Source organism: Seriola aureovittata, chromosome 21, assembly GCF_021018895.1.
Source record: "Seriola aureovittata isolate HTS-2021-v1 ecotype China chromosome 21, ASM2101889v1, whole genome shotgun sequence".
Lineage (NCBI taxonomy): Eukaryota > Metazoa > Chordata > Actinopteri > Carangiformes > Carangidae > Seriola > Seriola aureovittata.
In genome coordinates this window covers 4,963,762-4,982,961 of record NC_079384.1, presented here as the reverse complement: position 1 = coordinate 4,982,961, position 19,200 = coordinate 4,963,762, and the positions used below count along the sequence as shown (strand labels likewise).

Genomic DNA, 19,200 nt, shown 5'->3' with positions numbered 1-19,200 from the left:
GATTGACAAGTCTGATTCTCTCCTAGTATATTGCTTTGGATTTTTTAAAACCCTGGTCACAAGTTGACATTTATTTAGACAAGGCTCCTTCAGGACTGCCGAGAAGCCACAGAAACCAGGAGATGTCTGACAGAGACAAGTATTAAATGTGTGTGTGTGTGTGTGTGTCTGTGTGTGTGTGTGTGTTTGGTCTGACAGGCAAATATTAAAACCCAGTTGCTCTAAACTAACCTACATACCTGAGTAGCTACGTAGCACCTTCTCGAGGTAGTTCAAGGGACAGTATGAAAGTTATGGAGGGAGGGGAAAGGTTCAGAAAAGGGGAAGATTATGTTGCCCCACCCCCCTCCACCTCCCTCCCCCCCCCCCTCCTCAAATAAGTTTCACACAGTCCCTTAGAGAGAGAGCGAAGCAGCATCAAGAGATGGCCAGGGCAGATTGAGAAGCAGCGAATATCAAACTTGTGCTTCTGGTTTGAGTCTGGGTGTGATGATGTGTGTGTTTGTGTGTGCCTTGGAAACAGATGAAAAGTCAACTAAGATGTAATAAGCTAGCTGCGAGAGAGTCTTAAAGTCTTTGGTAGAAAGCCGGGCTCTTGTTTCAAAGTGCAGAATCTGCTGTAAGCCCCCGCAGACGCAGACTAAACACAGCATCGGCCCTATTGTTGTTCTGCACTGTTACAGCCCTCCCTGGAGATTTAGCAGGAGCCATAAACCTCGGCGGCTGCGACAGGCAGCCAATAGCCACGCTGCTTACTAATGACCCAGCCACCGAGGTCACACCACAGCCTGATCACCAGCATTTACGCAGCGCTAGATTGGAAAACGACGGGATTTTCGGGCTGTTTTTTTGACAGCTTTCAGGTATGTCGCTGAAACAAATCCTGACTAGTTTCAGTTGCTTCCCCAGTATAAATACAAAGTGGAGGCAGGAATATGGCATGGTTCTCCTTTTTTATAGCAGAGCTACAGTTGGTGATAATCGATTCAGCATGTTCACCATGTCTAACTATTGTATTTTAAGACCTGGACAAAATGTTTCACATGTCAATTTTTTTCCACCTAATACATGACTAGTCACTCCATCTTCAATTTTTTTTTTTTTTTTCTTCATCAGTTTCCATCACGTGCCGTTCTGTGGTTTGAAGACCATGTATACACAAAGTAGCCATTACGGGAAGGAAAAGGAGAGAGTTTACTGGAAGAGGAGGCCCATTACTGAAAGCATGGAGTTGGATCAGCGGATAGGTTGAAGGTCAAACAAACCCTACGCATTTGTTCCGTCCATTACGGTGGACGTATGGGATGGTTGCACATGCATTTAGGCTTGTATGCATTTGTATATATTTGGTACGTGTGTGTGTGTGTATCTGTGTGTGTGTGTGCGTGTGCATGTCGTCTCCGCCTGGCTCTGGGTTTCATCGCCATCCTCCACCGGCGTCTGTAAATCATGTAATCTACCATGTTAACTCGGCGATTACCTGTTATTACGCAGAGGTCCAGTTTCAGTGACACCATTCAATCCACCGTCCAATCTGGGTGTTTACAGCCTGTCAGCGCTGGCTTCTCTTCTCCACGCGCCAAGTCTGAGATGAAAATAAACAAACTCTTTTGACTCGGAGCATAAAGTAAGATTAACTTATACTAGCAGAGGCAGATAGTGAACATGATATGTCTGTAATTTTGGTGTTTTAAAGGGCTACTGTGTCAACCAGTCGGGGAGAGAGAGGGGGAGCCATTACTGTGCTATGTGTGTGTGTGTGTGTGTGTGTGTGTGTGTGTGTGTGTGTGTGTGTGTGTGTGTGTGTGTGTGTGCTTGTATGCCCATGTGTGACAAATCAGTCTATAAAAGCTCTATATATTTACAGTGAACTTGAGTTGACATGGAGGAAATAACCAGGTTCATTTGCCTTCTTTTCACCCAATCATCATCTACAATATAGAGGCCGCGGACGCTACAGACCTTAAAGCTGCACCAATCAATTTTTTATACTAACAAAGGGTCAAATTACTACGTGGAGTTGGAAAGGGCTCACTCACAGTAGCGAAGCCACTGAGACTTATTGCAGTTCCCCTCAGATTTTTAGTGGATTTTAATATCTGACAGTTTATTGTTTTTGGTTTCACATCCCATAACTGTACTGTTTGGTTCACCCTCACTGCTCTAGTCAGCCCCATTTCCATGATTAACTACTTGCCCACCAACGAACAGCAGATGATGTCAGCAACTAGTTGGTGAGCATGGTGGAGCATTCAGCAGCTGAAGGGCCAGATATTTTTGGTTGGTTACAATGAAGCTGAAAGGAAAGTGAATATCGATTATTATTCATGAGGTAACAACAAACGTGACACAGGATGAACGCTAATGTTGCTAATGTACAATGTTGCAATTTGCTAACACGAAGAATGAAGGTTTAAAGCTCCAATTTACAAAAAAAAATGCATGTTGAATATTTTGGGATCCACAAATTAATACAGTCAAAGGAATTGCCGTTTCTTTTCTGCAGATCAGAAATTAAATAACTGGACATCTGCTCTTCAGAATAATTAGATAATATGTGTTACAGAATAAAGAAATCAGAACATTTTCAGCTGCAGTGTGAACACGGCCTGATGGAAACAGTAGATTCCACTGCAGAGCTTACACGGCCTGCTCAGGTTTCTGGCTACACAACGGGTGGTCGGTTGTCTGGATCCTCTTTAATACGGTGCGTTATCCTGCCAGATTATGTTCCATATGTGCGTGTGCACCCCAATGAACAAACTTATACTTAGTATAAAGCACACATACGCACTTTATCCCCCTGCTTTAGTCACCTTGTGAGTCAGTTATTGCACAAAAAAATCTAAGGGGAAATCTTGACGTCTGCCACAAAATGAACAGCAGCCCCCCTGCGGCATGAAACACAACTCCCTGCATGCTGTTGGGATAAGAGGGAAAGGAAAGCTGGGATTATAGTGAGAGATGATGGTCGGACGAGATGACCGTGTTACGTGGACACCATGATTTTGTGCTTAACAGGCATTGTTTGACCCTTGGGTTTAGAGAGGACTCTGATTTGAACACACTAAACAGTAAACTGGAAAAAGAAAAACACAAGACATGATGAGGGAGTTTTGGAAAACCTACATTTTGGAAGACAGTGAAGTAGCCAAAGGAAATAAAAAAGAAATCTAAAATCACACATGATATTCTTTTTTCTTTTTTCAATATTATACAATGAAAAGGACAAGAAATTCGATGACATCTGCCATGATGTTTACATGTGTGTGTATGTGTGTGCCCTCCTTTCCACTTCCATTTCATTCCCAACCCCTCAAGACCTGGATTTCCACCTCATATAACGTCCTTCACTGACAGGAAGTGTTAGCCTCAGTCTCCAATGGCCACTTCGTTCTTTTGGCTTAAAAGAAACGTGTTTAAAGCGCTGTGGTGGTGCCTGTCGCCTGCTGTTGTTGCCAAGCAACTATTGAAAAACCTACTTAAAGTGCTTTTTTGTGTGTTGAACATTAAAGTATTTTAACTGCTAGCACTTGGCAGCTGTAACTGAACACTATTGCCATTGAAAATAATGAGGCAAAATGAGGCCGGGGCTACGAAAACAAGGACAGGAATCATTCGAAGTGGTTCAATACATTTCAGGAATTAGTAGTGACTTCCCAGGTACAACAAATACAGCAGGAGTTAAAGGGTAAACTCCGGTGGGAGCTTGGTTAGTATGTGAGTTGATTACTACCCACTAGTCGGACACTATAGTGACATTAGCTGTAATGTCGCTAGTATCTCTGTGTTACAACACAAGGCACATTAATTAATATTGAAAACAGCAAATCAAAAACTTAAAATAATGAAAAGCATTATTGGGCCACAATTAAAACAAATTGCTACAGTTCAAGAGTTCCCTTTAGTCTCCACCTGAAACCTAAACCACCATCAGCCTCTTGCTTGTGTCACTGGAACAAAAGATTAAAATAATAAATCAGACTTTTAGAGTCACTGTAGAAAAAGTCTTCAGGTATTTATTAGTATAGTATTAGTAGACGCAGTGTAGTCTTCTTTCTTGATTCCCTAAACAGGTATACCTATACAGTATTATAACACCAGAGATATTTCCTAATAATTCCACAAATAGCAGCAGGCTTTTTTTTTTTGATACTTAACTTCTGGGAAAGCTGCACATTCCTGTTTTTGTTATTTCCTGGGTAGAAAATGAAAGCTATTTTCAGATTGAGTTACGTCAATCCTGTTAAGGAATATTAGGGCGTCAGTGGTTCTTGAGATGACCTGATAGACAAATATAGAGGACTGAAAACATTGCCTCCTTTAAGAGGTAACTTTTTTAATAGTTTTTGATAGAGATAGAGTTGAATGAAATGAAGTGAACTTCATCATCCCATGAGATTCTGTTTAACTTCCTCGTGAAACGTAAGCCTCCTTAGAGGGCGAGACATTAAAAGAATAACTCAAGAGATGTACTGTAGGTAATGGTAAGAGGGTGATCTCCCAAAGCTCTAGTAGGAAGGCATTAATAAGAGAAAAAAGGATGGAAGTGAGAGAACAGTTGAGGATATGAAGCAGACCGAGAAGTGAAAAAAGGAAAACACTGCTCTGTTTTATTGTTTGACTGAAGTCTTAGCTTATTAAGTATTATTATTTTTGGATGTGGCCAGACCTTCTCCCAGCAGTACCTCCGGCTTGGTCGTGTGTTCCAGCGAACGCAATTGGCAGCGTTTGACAGTCGTTCTCAACACTCAGTCCACACAGAGAAGCCAGAGGATTGGAACCCAGGAGCCTCTTTCTGAGAGACAACCACTATTACTTCCTGACCCAGCTGTAGCCAATTAACACATTCAATTAACAAAATAGTTAATTTAAGAATTGAGTGTTATGTCATTTTCACTAAATTGCAGGAGACCGAGCTGCAGAAGTGTACGTCTCATTGTGACAAAGACTGAGGATGTCTTAAAAAGGCAACTGTACCAGGACCTGCTGGACTTCAGAACCGGTTCCATGCTGCTTGCAGGATATGGTGGCAAAGGCAGAAAGGAAAGGAGGGAAAAGAACCTTACAGAGTTTCCTGAACCTCCCCAGCCTTTCAGATGAACAGCCTGGTGTCCAGAGCTGGATGAACATAATGGGAACAAGCGCTCACTGTCATTTTCCTTCTGCTTTGCCATCTGATCACGGACTACTGGAGACCAATGTGACTGCTGATACATATCAATAACTTCATGATTACTTTGTACTCTTTATTCATTGGTGTCTGACTCACTACTGCCAGTTTTAGCTGTTCAGCAATGGACAACAGTGATAAAGACAATAAACATATTAATATTGATATCTTTAAGTCCATATAAACTTTAAAGAAGCTATTTTTTTCTATAGTTTTGCTTTTGTTAAATAGCGTACCAGCATTAGCATTAACTGCTGTTTACTTGCAGTCTAGAAGGAACATTGCGAGTTCAGCATCAAACTCAATTCCTTTACTTGCCAAGAGCCGTCTGCAGCGGTGGAAAGCAACACAAGTGTTAACTCTTGTCTCCATCACGTCTTTTCTTCACCTGAAGTTATCACGCTAACCAGCTAGCCTCAGCCTGTCTCGTCACTTTCCGATAGCGACTCACTGTAGCCTCCAGTCTGTCCTGAAGACGTAGCGCTGCTCAGAGCGCGTTATAACACCTTGTCTTGTAAAGACAATGATGGCAGAAGCTCTTGTCAAGCTTCAGTCATCCCCCCCCACTACCAGCAAGTTTAGTGGTCCACTACTACTGTACTGAAACCTTCTGATGATTTAGTTGGTCACTGATTGATAAATGATAATGTTGGAACATTTAAATTACTGTGAAAGCAACACATTCACAGATAAAATTAACCTTTTTCTTTCTCTGAAAATGACCGCAGTGCTCTTTGGGACTGTCTTTGCTGCGAGTATGTGCATGTGTTATGTATTTATGCAGTTTCCACGATCTTGCTTTATTATTATTATTACTGCCATCTGAATGTCCCTCACCATCTCGCACTTGACTTTAGCCAGAGCTCACAGCAGAGGTGCACAACTAAACAGAGGGGAGCGAGAACCTCGCCAGTTTGTTGCTAATGTGTGTGATTTATTTACATGTGAGTGCAATTAAGGATCCGACCGTGTGTGTCGGCCTTTATTGTGCTCGCTCAAAGAGGCGCTAAGTTACGTCCTGGCTCAGATCTTTCAGTGCTGAACCACCACTCTGTTATACTTAGTGTGCAGAGCTGGCTACAGGCCAGTCACATTTACACCCCAACGTTTGGTGCAGACACCACCATATGCCTGTTTGTGCATTTGTGTGTGTGTGTGTGTGTGTGTGTATGTGTGTGTGTGTGTGTGTGCCTTCTCCATAGTTATACATTACAGGAGTGCAGGGCAATACCTTCTCTAGGTTTAATACATTTTCCACCGCAGAGATGATAAATGTCAAAACTTATGATGTCCTTCAGCATTTTATCTGCATAGTATTTTCTTTATTTCAGAAGCAGCACATACATAACAATCTGTGGTGTGCAGGCATTTGTATGCCTAATAATGTGCGTGTGTGGTGTGTGTTTTACTGTTTATGTGCAGTGCATCAGTTACACAGTCACCTGGATTCGCTATTAGACAGCATTTAAAATCTGACCCCACTGTCTCCAACCTGTTTTCACATCTTAGAGCCTCAGAGCTTCATTTCCATCTGTGTGAGGGAGTGTGTTCGTACTGTATTGCGTGAGTGCGAGCGACCGCTCAGTCAAAAGAATGAGTGAATATGTGTGCGTATGAAATTTAGAGGGTTACACAAATAAGAACAACTGCAGGTTGTACATCTTCGCGTACAAAGTGTGTAAAATCCCAAGAGTTGACAAAACTAAAATCTTATCCGTCACTCAAGTTTCTAAAAGAATTTCTCTGGAAAACTGAGTTGGCTACCATGGTCTCCCTCAGATATGCTGAATTGAGTTTAACTGTGTTTTGAAAATCAAAGATATTATCAGAGCAGACAGAGTGTGCTGAGGGACTATCATCTAGTTTTGATATATTGCTACGGTTTAACCGGGACAAATCATGCTAGATCCTAGAGACTGAAACATACAAATATTCAAATCTGTGTATTTGTGTGTGTTTGGGGACAGAAGGGCGGCTGACCTCGGCACATACCTGGCTTTGATCCCCACTTGTGGAGGAGCCACGGAGGTGCAGTGATGGGATCCGAGCGCATAAATCATCAGTTATTTACTGCCTGATCAGAGCTTTCCCGAGCCGTAAAGCACGGAGCGAAAAGTTCATAAAGCCGTCAAATGAGTTTATTTTTGGACGGATCTAAGAGCGAGACGCGGCTTGTTCCAGCCTGTTTCCCCAGATGACGAATTATTTTTTAAAGATTTATTTCCTGTCTTGTTGTATTGAAAAAATGACACATGCATTCTCAGCAAATATCCGACATCCAAACTAATAGAGTCCATTCGGATACATTATGGGGAGTTATACGTGTATACATGTACATGTGAATACACGGCCCATCTTTGAATAGTACCTCAACACTGCATACATATTATTATGTATTTCCTTACACAAAGTGTGAGGAGAAATCAGTTGTTTTTTCTTTAAACATCTGATGCCGCTAGTGGTTTCTCAATCAAAAATAATATCAAAAGATGGTGTTGGGTGATGTTGTGAAGTAGCTTGGGATCATGGGAGTTTTTGTCTTCACCACCATTGCCATCAGCTTGGATTCTTTAAGTGTCATTCAAGAGGATTTTACCGCAGAGGTCTCCTCCTCTCCAAATCAAACAGCCAGTGAAACACAGAATAAAGCAGTTTCACGTTACAAATCAGTGATTCGCTGAAATTCTTCAGTGGACACAGGACGTGACAATTTAATGTGGAAAAGTTACATATTATAACTTTAACTATAAAATAAAGGGAAGAAATGTTAGAAGAGGGTTTACTGGGATCTGTGTCCCCTCCCTCCTCGCTGCAGCCTTCCAGGTAAAGTCATTTCAAAAAGCCCAATAATTAACTTTTCTGAACACTGTGACAAGCAGAATTCCCTCATTTACCCGTCACACACACACACACACACACACACACACACACAAACGTTGACACACACACACACACTTGAAGAATTCTAGGGGGAGGGGTGGGTGGTGGGGATTTGCGCTTGACCAAAGAAAAACACCAGCAACGTTGACGTGACAGATCGAAGTTAACTGATGTTGTCACTGGCCTCTACTGCCCGCACAAAGTGGTGTGTGTGTGTGTGTGTGTGTGTGTGTGACTGTGATTGTATTTGTGTTCGTGTGTGTGTGTGTGTGTGTGTGTGTGTGTGTGTGTGTGTGTGTGTGTGCAGTAAGGCCCATTAGTGTGCAGTAATGGGAGGGGATATTGGTAGTGTATAGGTGTAATTACCTCAAGCTAACATGGAGCTCAGGCCGCGGGGCGCCTCCAACACAAATATGAACTGCTGAGCATAGATACCACTTTGTCCTCCTTCACCGCTTGACCTGGGGGAGAAAGTTCAACAAGTCCTATAGTTCTGAAAGTGTGTGTGTGTGTGTGTGTGTGTGTGTGTGTGTGTGTGTTGTGTGTGTGTGTGTGTGTGTGTGTGTGTGTGTGTGTGGGTAAGAGAAGAGAGCCCTGGGAAATAAAGCTAACCCAAAGAAAAAGCTTTAAAAAAAAAATTTTTTTAAAAGAAGGGCAGAGAAAAAGAGACATAAAATAAAGCGTAGGTGTGTTGGACAATGTCTGTGCTGACTTATCTGCTGCTTCTGCTATGACTGACTTTTCTCCTGTTGTTTTCCTTGTCCGTGATAATCTGCAGATCTTTTTCAAACTCCCCCGTTCCCATCATCTATCTGTCCATCGATCCACTTCTCTGGCACTCTTCAAAAGCCCCCCCACCCCTCCCCCCACCCCTCCGATCTTTTCCTTTCCTTCTACAATCCATCAATCTATCTCCACCTCCTCCCTGACACAGAGGTTGGACATCTCACTATTGTATTTGCTTTATGAGAACATCTGTTTAGCTTACTGGCTCAACCCCTGGCCTTGAAAAGCCTCCAATAAAGCCTTAACTCAGCCTCCATGTGGAGCACCACCACCTCTGTTAGCTGGGGGGCATCTCAGGCGGTACAGTAAGTGGCTGCAGCTTGCCCACTCTTAAACTCTTTAGTATGAAGCTGTTGTCCCTGAGCCAGCTAATAAGGCCCTTTCAGGTGCTGCAAGATGGACGTCCTCAGTTCAGTGGGATTAAGTACGGAAGCTGTACGGCTCCATCGATTGTGTGTTGTTTTTGTGAGCGCTGTCAAACGCAGGGAGCACCGCAGCACTGTGACTGATGGGTAAACTGCTGCTGTGAGACTGTCCTGTGAGGAAACAGTTCCACAGGTCGTCTGTGCAAGCAGCTTATTATGACCCGCAGTTACACGTCATTATGAGGTGACCTCCGGTGGCCGTGGTAATTAGATGGATGGATGGATCGACAGAACACAGGACTTTCACACGCGAGACTTCTGTTTGTTTCTTTTGTGAAACTAACACTCGTTCTTTTTTATCCATCATGCATTGGACAACCTTAACCCTAACCTGTGTGTTTATTATCGTAACCATGACGACGACGGTCTTCTAACCCTCAAGGAAGTACATTATCTGATCCCAAACCACAATCTTTTCCTAAACCTAACCAAACCATGCCCGCTCTACAACTTTAAAGGCTTGTTTAGTATTGTTACCATGACGACTAAGGTCCAATACTCCCGCTGGGACGCCTGTGGGTCATATCCAAGGGTATGGGGACAAATGACCTTTATTGTCATCTAGGTTAGAGCACTTGTTGGCTGCTGTCGAGCTGCTGAAGTATTGCTTTCACATCTTTGTCGGTGTGATGATTTGAAGGGAACTTCAACAGATTAAACACATCAAGTCTGTCCACAGGTGTTGGGGAGGGCTCCCACATATGTGAAAAAAATTGTATAAAGCAGAAGAGGGAAAATATGAGAAACTGCCTTAAGTGATGTCACTTGAGGCAGTGTAGGTTGGAGCATGAGTCTGCAAATGAAGGGGTGGTGGAGTCAGAAAAAGGTGCGTTTTCCCGACTTTTGTCCGCTTATCATCCTTACTTTAGGCTAACAGCTGAAAGCTGCAGTAGGTGATTCTCCCGTAACACACCTGAATCAATCTGTCGCTGGTCGAGTTGCATTTTGACAAATAAGCAAAGGTTTTGCAAAGGAAGATGAATGTGTGGGATGCCAGGCTAAATCAGCAGGGGTCTCCGTTGAGGCAACACAATTACATTTGCTCATGCTAAGCAATATAGATAGCGTTGCACTTTGCTCCACATTTCTGCACTGCTCAGCACTTCTTTTAAATGTCTTCTTATTTCAATCTTCATTATTTTATCTCATTTTACATTAATGTTTTTAATGTTTTTCATTTTAGATCAATGCTTTTGACAATGTTTTATGTTCATTTCGTGTCTTTTCTTTTCATGTGAAGCACTTGGTGCAGGTCATTCCTTTGTTGTGAAGCACTCTTGTGTGAAAGGTGCTATACAAATTAAGTTTATTATTATTATTGTTATTATTATTATTATTATTATTGTTAAACAGTTGTTTTCTCAAGATAAACATTAATAAAGTCTGAGAAAGAAAACAACCTCATCATAAGGATATAGTATTTGCTAGATCCATTCATAAAGTTCAAGAGTTCATGAGAAAACAGTAAAAGAAAACTTTTAAAATTCTCTATCCAGCAGTGTGAAGAAATACAAATCTGGATCTTCACCAAAATGATTTTTTTTTCTCTGGTTCTTTGCAGCAAATTTCAGTGTACGCTGTAAAACACTGTGCACTGTGGTGCACTGAACTTGGAAGGTGTCAAATTCTGCACATAGTTCCTTTAAAGTGTCACATTAACAACAGAGAATTATCAAAGATCATATTTCAAGTGCTTTGGAAAGAATAACGTTTGACTGTGTCAGTGATCTCTGTTAATCTGCTTTCATTTTAATTAAAGCTAAATTCATTCCTCATGTGCAGTATCTGTCAGCTTGTTACTATTAATATATATGAAACCTTTATTTATGCACAGTGGATATTAATAATGACATCAGGTATGCTTGTGAGAGACGTGATGCAAAGTGTGTAGTAATGACGGAGGAGCTCACTGAAGGACATGCTTGGAGTTCGCATGTTTGGCCCGGCGATAATGTCAGATTGTAACAAAGCCAACTTGTTACCGTAAGGTTCCTGGTTCCTGGAAAAGCTGAGGAAGTCTGGACTAGGAAAACTGATGAGCAACACTTGTTTCTCAGTCAACTGGAGGTAATTTTGTGTTTGTACTGACGCATGTAGCTGAGCTGGCTGGTTACCAGGTGTGAAATTGTGTTACTGTAAAACAGAGGAAAAACAACAGCAACAACAGTGGGATGGGCGAAGAAGAGGAAGATGGGGTTTGGGGGCTGGAGGTGGTGGTGGTGGTGGGGGGGGGCTGTCCAGAGATTTATTGAGCGTGGTGATGTCATGTTTGTGGTTCGGGACATTATGTCACACATGGTTTCTATATCAGTGGGCCGCTGCTTGGCCTGATGCATCAGAGTGGACTGGACAGACCTGCAGATCCAGCAGGAAACACATCTGCAGATTCACGCTGACCTCCGGCCAAGCTGCACATTTGGTCTCGGGTCTTTGTTGCTACGGATGAACAGTGTCCAAGGGTGAGCATGTGTGTTTTCATATTCATGTGTGTGTTCGTATTGTTGTGCCACACACCTTTTTTTTTTGACAGATTTTCCTTTATGATGTCCACAAGAACACAACTTATTAGACTCATTAAAGTCTGTCTGGGTTTATCTTATTTTTCCACACAGATATTTTCCCCAGCAGGTCGCTAGCGCTGTACACAAATTAAATCTGAACTTCAAGTCATCAACATGGCGGGTTACAGAAAACAGTTGACTGCTGCGGCTTAAAATTTGATATAAGCGGTGAGAGTGAAACAAAATAATAAAGTTGCTGTAAAACCAAAGCAATGAGCTACAGTAATTTGACCCATTGTTAATATAAAACCATTACATTAGTGCAGCTTTAAAGTTGACAGTTCATCACTTTTTTATTACTTATAGACCATATACACTTACTATCAAATATGAATATTATTACTGTTCTCTTCAGGTGTTTTTCTACTACTTTCCCGGGTCAGCGACCGAGGAGAAACCTGCATGTCTGTATCTAGGACCAGCGAACAGAGGCCAAACGGGTGGAGATACGACACAGACCCGAGAGATGGAGGGATGCACGAAGGCTGTTTTCACTCACCCCCTCATGCGGTCTCTATTACTCCTCTGCCTGTTTCTGTCATCACATCATGTCAGAGCTCTTGTTTCAACATACCGCTGACTTTATGCAGATATTTGTGCACCTGTAACTCATATTCATAAAGACATGGGTCCAAGAGAGGAGGCTATTTTTATGCCTTCTGAGATTCAGAAAGTGATTGGTGATATTGATGATATGACCTCAGAAACGGAGGAAGACAGCAACACAGAGGGAGATATATGAGGTCGAACGGATGGAATTATAAGAACACGTGCTACTAATATGACTGAGAAGAAGACTAAAGAAAGTGGAAACAGTGTAAGAGCGGAGTTTGATGCACAATATAGATGTGAGTTTAAATCAGGTGCAAATTTATGAACTGTCATGTTTCTCTCCTTAAAATTCACAAAGCAATTTCTGTAGGTTCCTGATGCAGTTTGAGTGAATTAGCTTAGAGTTCTCTAAAATGGCTACCACTGCACTCTGCCATACACAGATCACATGAGGACGGGGGTTGTTCTGGGTGAGTTGTTCCAACCAACTGGTAAATTTCAAGGCCACATCCCAAACTCCACAAACACATGGCCTTGCATATGAATAGCCCTCTTGCTTCAAAACTAGGGTTGGCATTTTTCTCGCCTGCAGAGGGAAAGGTTAGCAAAACCAGCTGACCCTCCGTTTCCTCGGCTACCAGTGTTTACATAACCAACACACTCATATGTTCATGTATGTGCAATCGCAGGGGCTGCAAAAACCTCCCCTGCAGGCTTTATCTGCGGTAGAACGAATCAATCATGCATGTGTGCATGTGGGTGTGCCTTCGTGAGTGTTTGAATATGCAACTGTAGCAGTCATTCCCTCCAGCTTTTGAATTATGGATTATTGTATTAGCTGAACTATCATGAAGTCAGGCGGAGCACGTTCTGGGGAATAAATTGGCTTGACCCCTAGAAAACACTGCTGCTCCTCAGCGTTTGTGTTTTAGTCACCGCTGCTTGGGGTGAAGTATTTAAAATAAATGATGGTGAATTAAAACAGTTACACATTTTACTAGATATGCTGCAAGTAAAACAGCGTCATTAAAATTCTGTTCTCGTTTTTGTGGTTAGGCAGACGAACTAAGATGAACAAACAAATCATTTTCTTTCTTCCTCCCTGCTCAGTTCTTTCATTTTTCAAACATGATTATGTGTTGCTCAATCTTACTCAGGCTCTTGTGGCTTTGGCAGTTGAACTTTGTGCTATTGGCTGCTTCGGCAGTTGGTTACTTGTGAATAAAAACAAGAAAACAGTTCATTTCAGTGGTGTTGCTGTTTTTGTAATTCTGTACTTCTGGATAAGGGGTGGGTCGGCAAGGACTGGCAGTGAAGGTCATCACATTGATTGGTGCACAAAAGCATATGACACCTTTTTAAAACTGAGTGTCATCCACTTACAAAAGAGAGAAGGGCACAGACAAAAACACAAAATACTTAAAAGTAAGTATTTAAATACACAGATACAGTCTTTTGCAGCATTGTTGAAAGAACAGAAAAGAACCCAACAATTAGAACAGCTGCTATATGTTTTGAACGCAGTCCCACAAAAGACATTTGCAAAGTCAGAAGCCAAAGCCACATGATGGTCATGTATTTTGAAAGTATTTCATATATATATATACAGTAGTAAAAGTGATCACTCCATGATTGTGTAATTGACATCTGAACATGAAAAGTGACGAAAAATTTAAGTTACAATGTTTTTACGCAACAATGACAGTGATCTGTTAGTTATGTAATTACTAACTAACATTCACAGCTAAATGTCCAGCTTTGTAGCTGTCAGACCACACAAATAGTTACACACATTATTCTTCCTATCAGTATTGCACCTGGTCCATTACAACAATGAGTTGCCTGCTAATCACAGTTCAGTGGCATGTTTTCTTTTTCCAAATGTTGCTGTGTTCCTCTCTGTTATCATAATGAGAGCAGGAGGTAGGCGGAGAAATGGTTCCCACATGTTTGAATATTACTCTGTTCATTAGCTGCGTGTGTGTATGTGTGTGTGTGTGTGTGTGTGTGTGTGTGTGTGTGTGTGTCACTGAGAGCTCTGATTAATTGCTTCTATCCAATGAGCTCTGGGTTCAGACCAGGCCACTAATTGTCATAATCCACCTTTGTTTGTTTCAACTGCTCGACCAGCCCTCACCAGCTGTGTGTGTGTGTGTGTGTGTGTGTGTGTGTGTGTGTGTGTGTGTGTGTGTCACCTACACTCTCTACAGCACATGACTTGGCATTAGCATCTCTTCCTCCTCTGTTCCTCTCTCTGTCTAGACTGCAGCAGAGAGAGCGAGAGGTAAACCGAGATGCAGAGTGAAATAAAGGCAGACAGAGAGAGAAGAAATCACAGAGAAACTATGCTTTCTGCTCAGTCTCTTCGTGGCCAGACACGTTTGCCAAATAGATCCCAGTGGATGCTCCGTTCTCTATAGATGGTTTAAACTGGTGTGCTGCTCGCGGAGGCTCTTTAAAACCTTTCAGCATATTATGCTTTGCTGATTTTGCATGGCACAGGGCCCTTCATGATGACTGCCTCCCCCGAAATCAAGCAGCCCGTTTTATCCCCTAAAAGTAATATAGCCTACTGAAGTGTCCTCGAGCAAGACGCCAAACGTTCAGCTGCTTCTGTCTGTAAAAAGCCTGTCTATCTGGATGCATGCATGTCTGTTTACCTCAGTCTGCGTCCCCTATAGCTTTTGTATGTGAGACGTGCAAAAAAATGTCAATTTTCCAACATCCTGGAACAAATATCAGACGGGAGTTTTAGAAACATTTCTATAAAGACACAGCCATTTTTACTGTCACTGCCACTCTGCACTTAAAAAATATGATGTGACACGGGAAATGTGACACGTAAGACACAGGTATAAAGACATACTGTGCAGATCAATTATAGACCATACAACCTCACAGGTTAAAGTTGACCAAAGTTTTGACTCCCAAACCAGTTGACTGTCAGCTAGCCCTTTCATTCAAACAGTGATAGGTCCAATCATCCAGCAAACACAATTAGCAGATCAGCTAGAAAAGGCAGCCAGAGACATTGTTCATGGTATGTAGCTGTAGCTAAAAAAGATTTGTGAAAGCAAAGCTGACCGTTGTCTTTTCAGCTGGCACTGATTTTGTCAGCGTCTGTCTAAAGTTCGGGCCCAGTTGTTACATACCACCAAGTGTTAAATCTGCCAGTTATCAATGTAAACTGCATATGGACCCAGCAAAAAAAGAAAAAGAAAAAAGGAAAGCAGGCTTATAGAGCAACCAGTTGACCTAAGTGTAACCGTGTTTATAGGACAGAGCATTTATTGAGACAAATTATTTCTCTGGATCAGTTGGATCTCTGTGGACATTGCTCGAGGCCTCAACCCAAGAGATTATTCTTTCCTCTGAAGCAACTCTGCCTCCTCGGCCTCTGTAGCTACAACTTCAAACTGCAAATAAATACGGACTGAATAACAGTGATGCAACAGGGATTAGTCAGACACACACAGTAAGTGGTGACAGATTATTCATCTCTGTATTCTTTATTGGTCACAGCATCTCCGTATTTCATCGGCTGATTGGTTTGTTGCAAGTCAGCCAGGCGGGGGTCTTTAACTACCCTGCAAGCAGAGCAGGGAGCCAGGGTTTGGCCATGATAGATGCTGCCTCTCCCCCTCCGCCTCTGATAGATAGGACCTCCTCTGAGAGAGAAAGGAGCCGTTCCCCTCTCTTGAGCTACTCCATCTTGTTCAGTGTTGTTGTGGAATCTAGGCTGATCCTGCTGTCCCCTCTCACCTCCATACCCACACACAGGAGATACAAACATCTGTCCCAATGATGAATGTGAGATACTTTTATATTTGCTTGTTTTGATACTGTGCCACAGCCATCCTGTGAGGGAAACAAATGTGTCTCCAGAAAACCCTTAATTCTAACAGCATTGCATGGAGGTCTGTGGCAGGTATTGTGGGCCGTATGGAGCAGCACTGTGCACATAGTAAAGAGAGAAAGTGGATGAGAGGTGTGTTAAAGAGGATAAAACTGTTGAGTAACAAAGTGTGATATGTAAACTATGTGTTTTCTTTACTGTAGGATAAAATAAACTGTAACAAAATAAGCTTAGTGATAGGCAGTCATGCTGACTGGTTGACGGAAACTATGTTTTTCGAGTAGCTGACAAGTGTGAAAGGTTAAAGGAACTATCTGTAAGTTTTGCTATTGCTACGTAGCCAGCGTTAGCATTAACAGCTGTTTACTTACCAGTCTGGAGGAGTGGAACAAATGTACTGCAGAATGTTCCTACCTCTCATATGCTGAGCAAGCTCTCTATCATTTTGCGCTCTATACAGACACCACCCTGGTGATCACAGCTGATGAAACATTCATAACAATCCAAAACATAGCTCCATGAAAATGCAGTACATGTTCATGTGGCCATGTGACCATGTGGCCTAATGGACAAGGCGTCTGACTTCGGATCAGAAGATTGAGGGTTCAAGTCCCTTCATGGTTGGATGTTGCATGCTATGTGTTGCTTTATCTAATGGGTTTTAAGGAATCACAGGGAACCATCTTCCCTGCTGAAAGGCATTTAAAGCCGCAGTAGTCAGCTGAGGTTTGGATATTGATGTAAAGCTTGAGAGAATACTTCCCCACACAAACATACTAGAGAGTGCCACAACGCTTAATAAGAAAGCTCTGTTTCAGTTTTGTCAATTCCCCTCCACTGAAGGTGGAGATGATCACACCAAACTAAACATGCACAATAGAGTCACTGTGGTTTGTTCTGTGTGCGGCTGATTGTGGAGCAAACTGTGTGAGCAGTCAGGCCGGTTAGCTCAGCTGGTTAGAGCGTGGTGCTAATAACGCCAAGGTCATGGGTTCGATCCCCATACTGGCCAGTAGCATTAACACTTAAGGCCCTGCCTGTCAATACTTCATTGCTGTCATGATGGATGGTAGGCTACCAAAAATATTTTGGATTTTCCATTCTCTCTCTCTATTTTGTCCAACTTGTACTTTTGGTGTTAGCGTAATGTAAAGGTCAGAACAGTAAGAGATGGAAAAGCCCTTTAAAAGTAGATGATGTGTGAATGTGGTCAATCAGAAGATTGTAGCTCTCCATTATGTGGCGCTCTATAAAGACACCAACCTGGTGGCCACAGCTGATGAACACCTCCATCGAAATTATCTAGGGTAATCATGTGACCATGTGGCCTAATGGACAAGGCGTCTGACTTCGAATCAGAAGATTGAGGGTTCGAGTCCCTTCATGGTTGGATCTTGCGCCTCATGCATTGCTGTATCTAATGTCTTTGAAGGAATCCTTTCCTGCTTTAGTTTGGAAAGGAGTTTGCTGAAGTTTGGGGTGTTGTTACAAAGCTTGAGGAAATATTTCTGAGTTTGCTCCACACAAATAAATACACTGGAGAATGCCACTACCTATTGCGTAATAAGAAAGCTCTGTTTCAGTTTTGATATTTCCCCTCCACAGAAGGTGGAGGTGATCACCAAATTAAATATGCAAAATAGAGCAAGTGTGGTTTGTTCTGTCTATGCTTCAGTCTAGAGCAAACTGTGTGAAAACTCCGGCCGGTTAGCTCAGTTGGTTAGAGCGTGGTGCTAATAACGCCAAGGTCATGGGTTCGATCCCCATACTGGCCAGTATCATTAACACTTAAGGCTCTTGCTGTTGAAGCGTCAGACAGAAACACCCATCATGCTCAACAGAGACTTCAGACCTCTTTAAATTAAAACAGCCGTTAAAATGAAAGCTGTCATGATTGACGCTACCAATAAAACCATGATCTTCCTCTCTCTAACTCAAAACCACAAATGATAATGATGATGTATTTTATGATTTGGTGCTGTACAAATAAAATTGAATTGCATTGAATTGAAATGTCAACCTCACCACAAATTTCTATAGAAACTTTTTTGCCAGTCTATTTCCATAGGTGTTGAGATACATTACTGAATGAAAACTGTGACCTGCTGGTGGCGGTGAGACCATGGATCTCTGTATAAAGTGAGATATTTCACTCTAGACCAATAGGCGGACATTAACATCCCTGTGAAATGGTCTTCTAGCAAAAGCGTGGCCTTACTGTATGATGAGATACATGTTGGATCAAGGAAACGTGAAGGCGCTATCCATTCCGAAAACTATTCACTTCTTCCTTGGCTTCCTGGCTAACCTTTCGCCACACTTCACTGAAACCTGTCAAGTAGAGTTTGAGATATTCTGACAACTACCAGACAAACACAACTGAAAACATGAAGTAACAAACAGGCAAACTGTGGTAGCAATTACAGTGGTCAGCATCATTTCCTCCAGTTTATTGGCCTGTACTCTGGTCAGACCCCCGCTCTCTCTTTCCCTCTCTCTGACCTCTGACTTTGACCCAGTAGAGTAACAGCAGGCCTGCCTCCCGTCCCTCTGACACCTCGTAAACATTGACAACAGCCCTTAACTAGCAACTAATCGCTGGCCTGCACTATTGCAGACGAGTGATCGGGAACCTGTAATTAAAACTTTCCCATGGACAGCCAACCGGATGAGGCACCTGTTAACGATGACATGATGTCACTCTGTTACCACGGCTACTGGTCCAATTAGTAAACAGAAGTGTTTTCCTAGCCTGTTTGTTTTATTGAGGGCCACCAACAAGACTCTCTGGCATTGCTGCTCCTGTATTTTTCTTTAGCACTTGTTTTTGATGGCTAGCAGGAACATGGAGCAATTCCCACCTCTGCTTTTAATCACACTTGAATGGAAACATATCTTGGGAAAAACAGTCAAGACTAATATCTTTACAAAGGAGTACCTACTGACCTTGATAGAGGCTGGTTCAGT

The 19,200-nt window shown here is 42.3% G+C and overlaps 4 non-coding genes across 4 annotated transcripts; all 4 read left to right on the top strand.

Moving 5' to 3' along the window:
* The first annotated feature begins 16,784 nt into the window (after positions 1-16,784).
* trnar-ucg (transfer RNA arginine (anticodon UCG)) lies at positions 16,785-16,857 on the top strand. The gene has a single exon. It is a non-coding gene; the product is annotated as a tRNA-Arg (tRNA).
* A 314-nt stretch (positions 16,858-17,171) lies between these two features.
* On the top strand, positions 17,172-17,245 carry trnai-aau (transfer RNA isoleucine (anticodon AAU)). The gene has a single exon. It is a non-coding gene; the product is annotated as a tRNA-Ile (tRNA).
* Positions 17,246-17,550: 305 nt separating this feature from the next.
* trnar-ucg (transfer RNA arginine (anticodon UCG)) lies at positions 17,551-17,623 on the top strand. The gene has a single exon. It is a non-coding gene; the product is annotated as a tRNA-Arg (tRNA).
* Positions 17,624-17,934: 311 nt separating this feature from the next.
* On the top strand, positions 17,935-18,008 carry trnai-aau (transfer RNA isoleucine (anticodon AAU)). Its single transcript has one exon. It is a non-coding gene; the product is annotated as a tRNA-Ile (tRNA).
* The last annotated feature ends 1,192 nt before the right edge of the window (positions 18,009-19,200 follow it).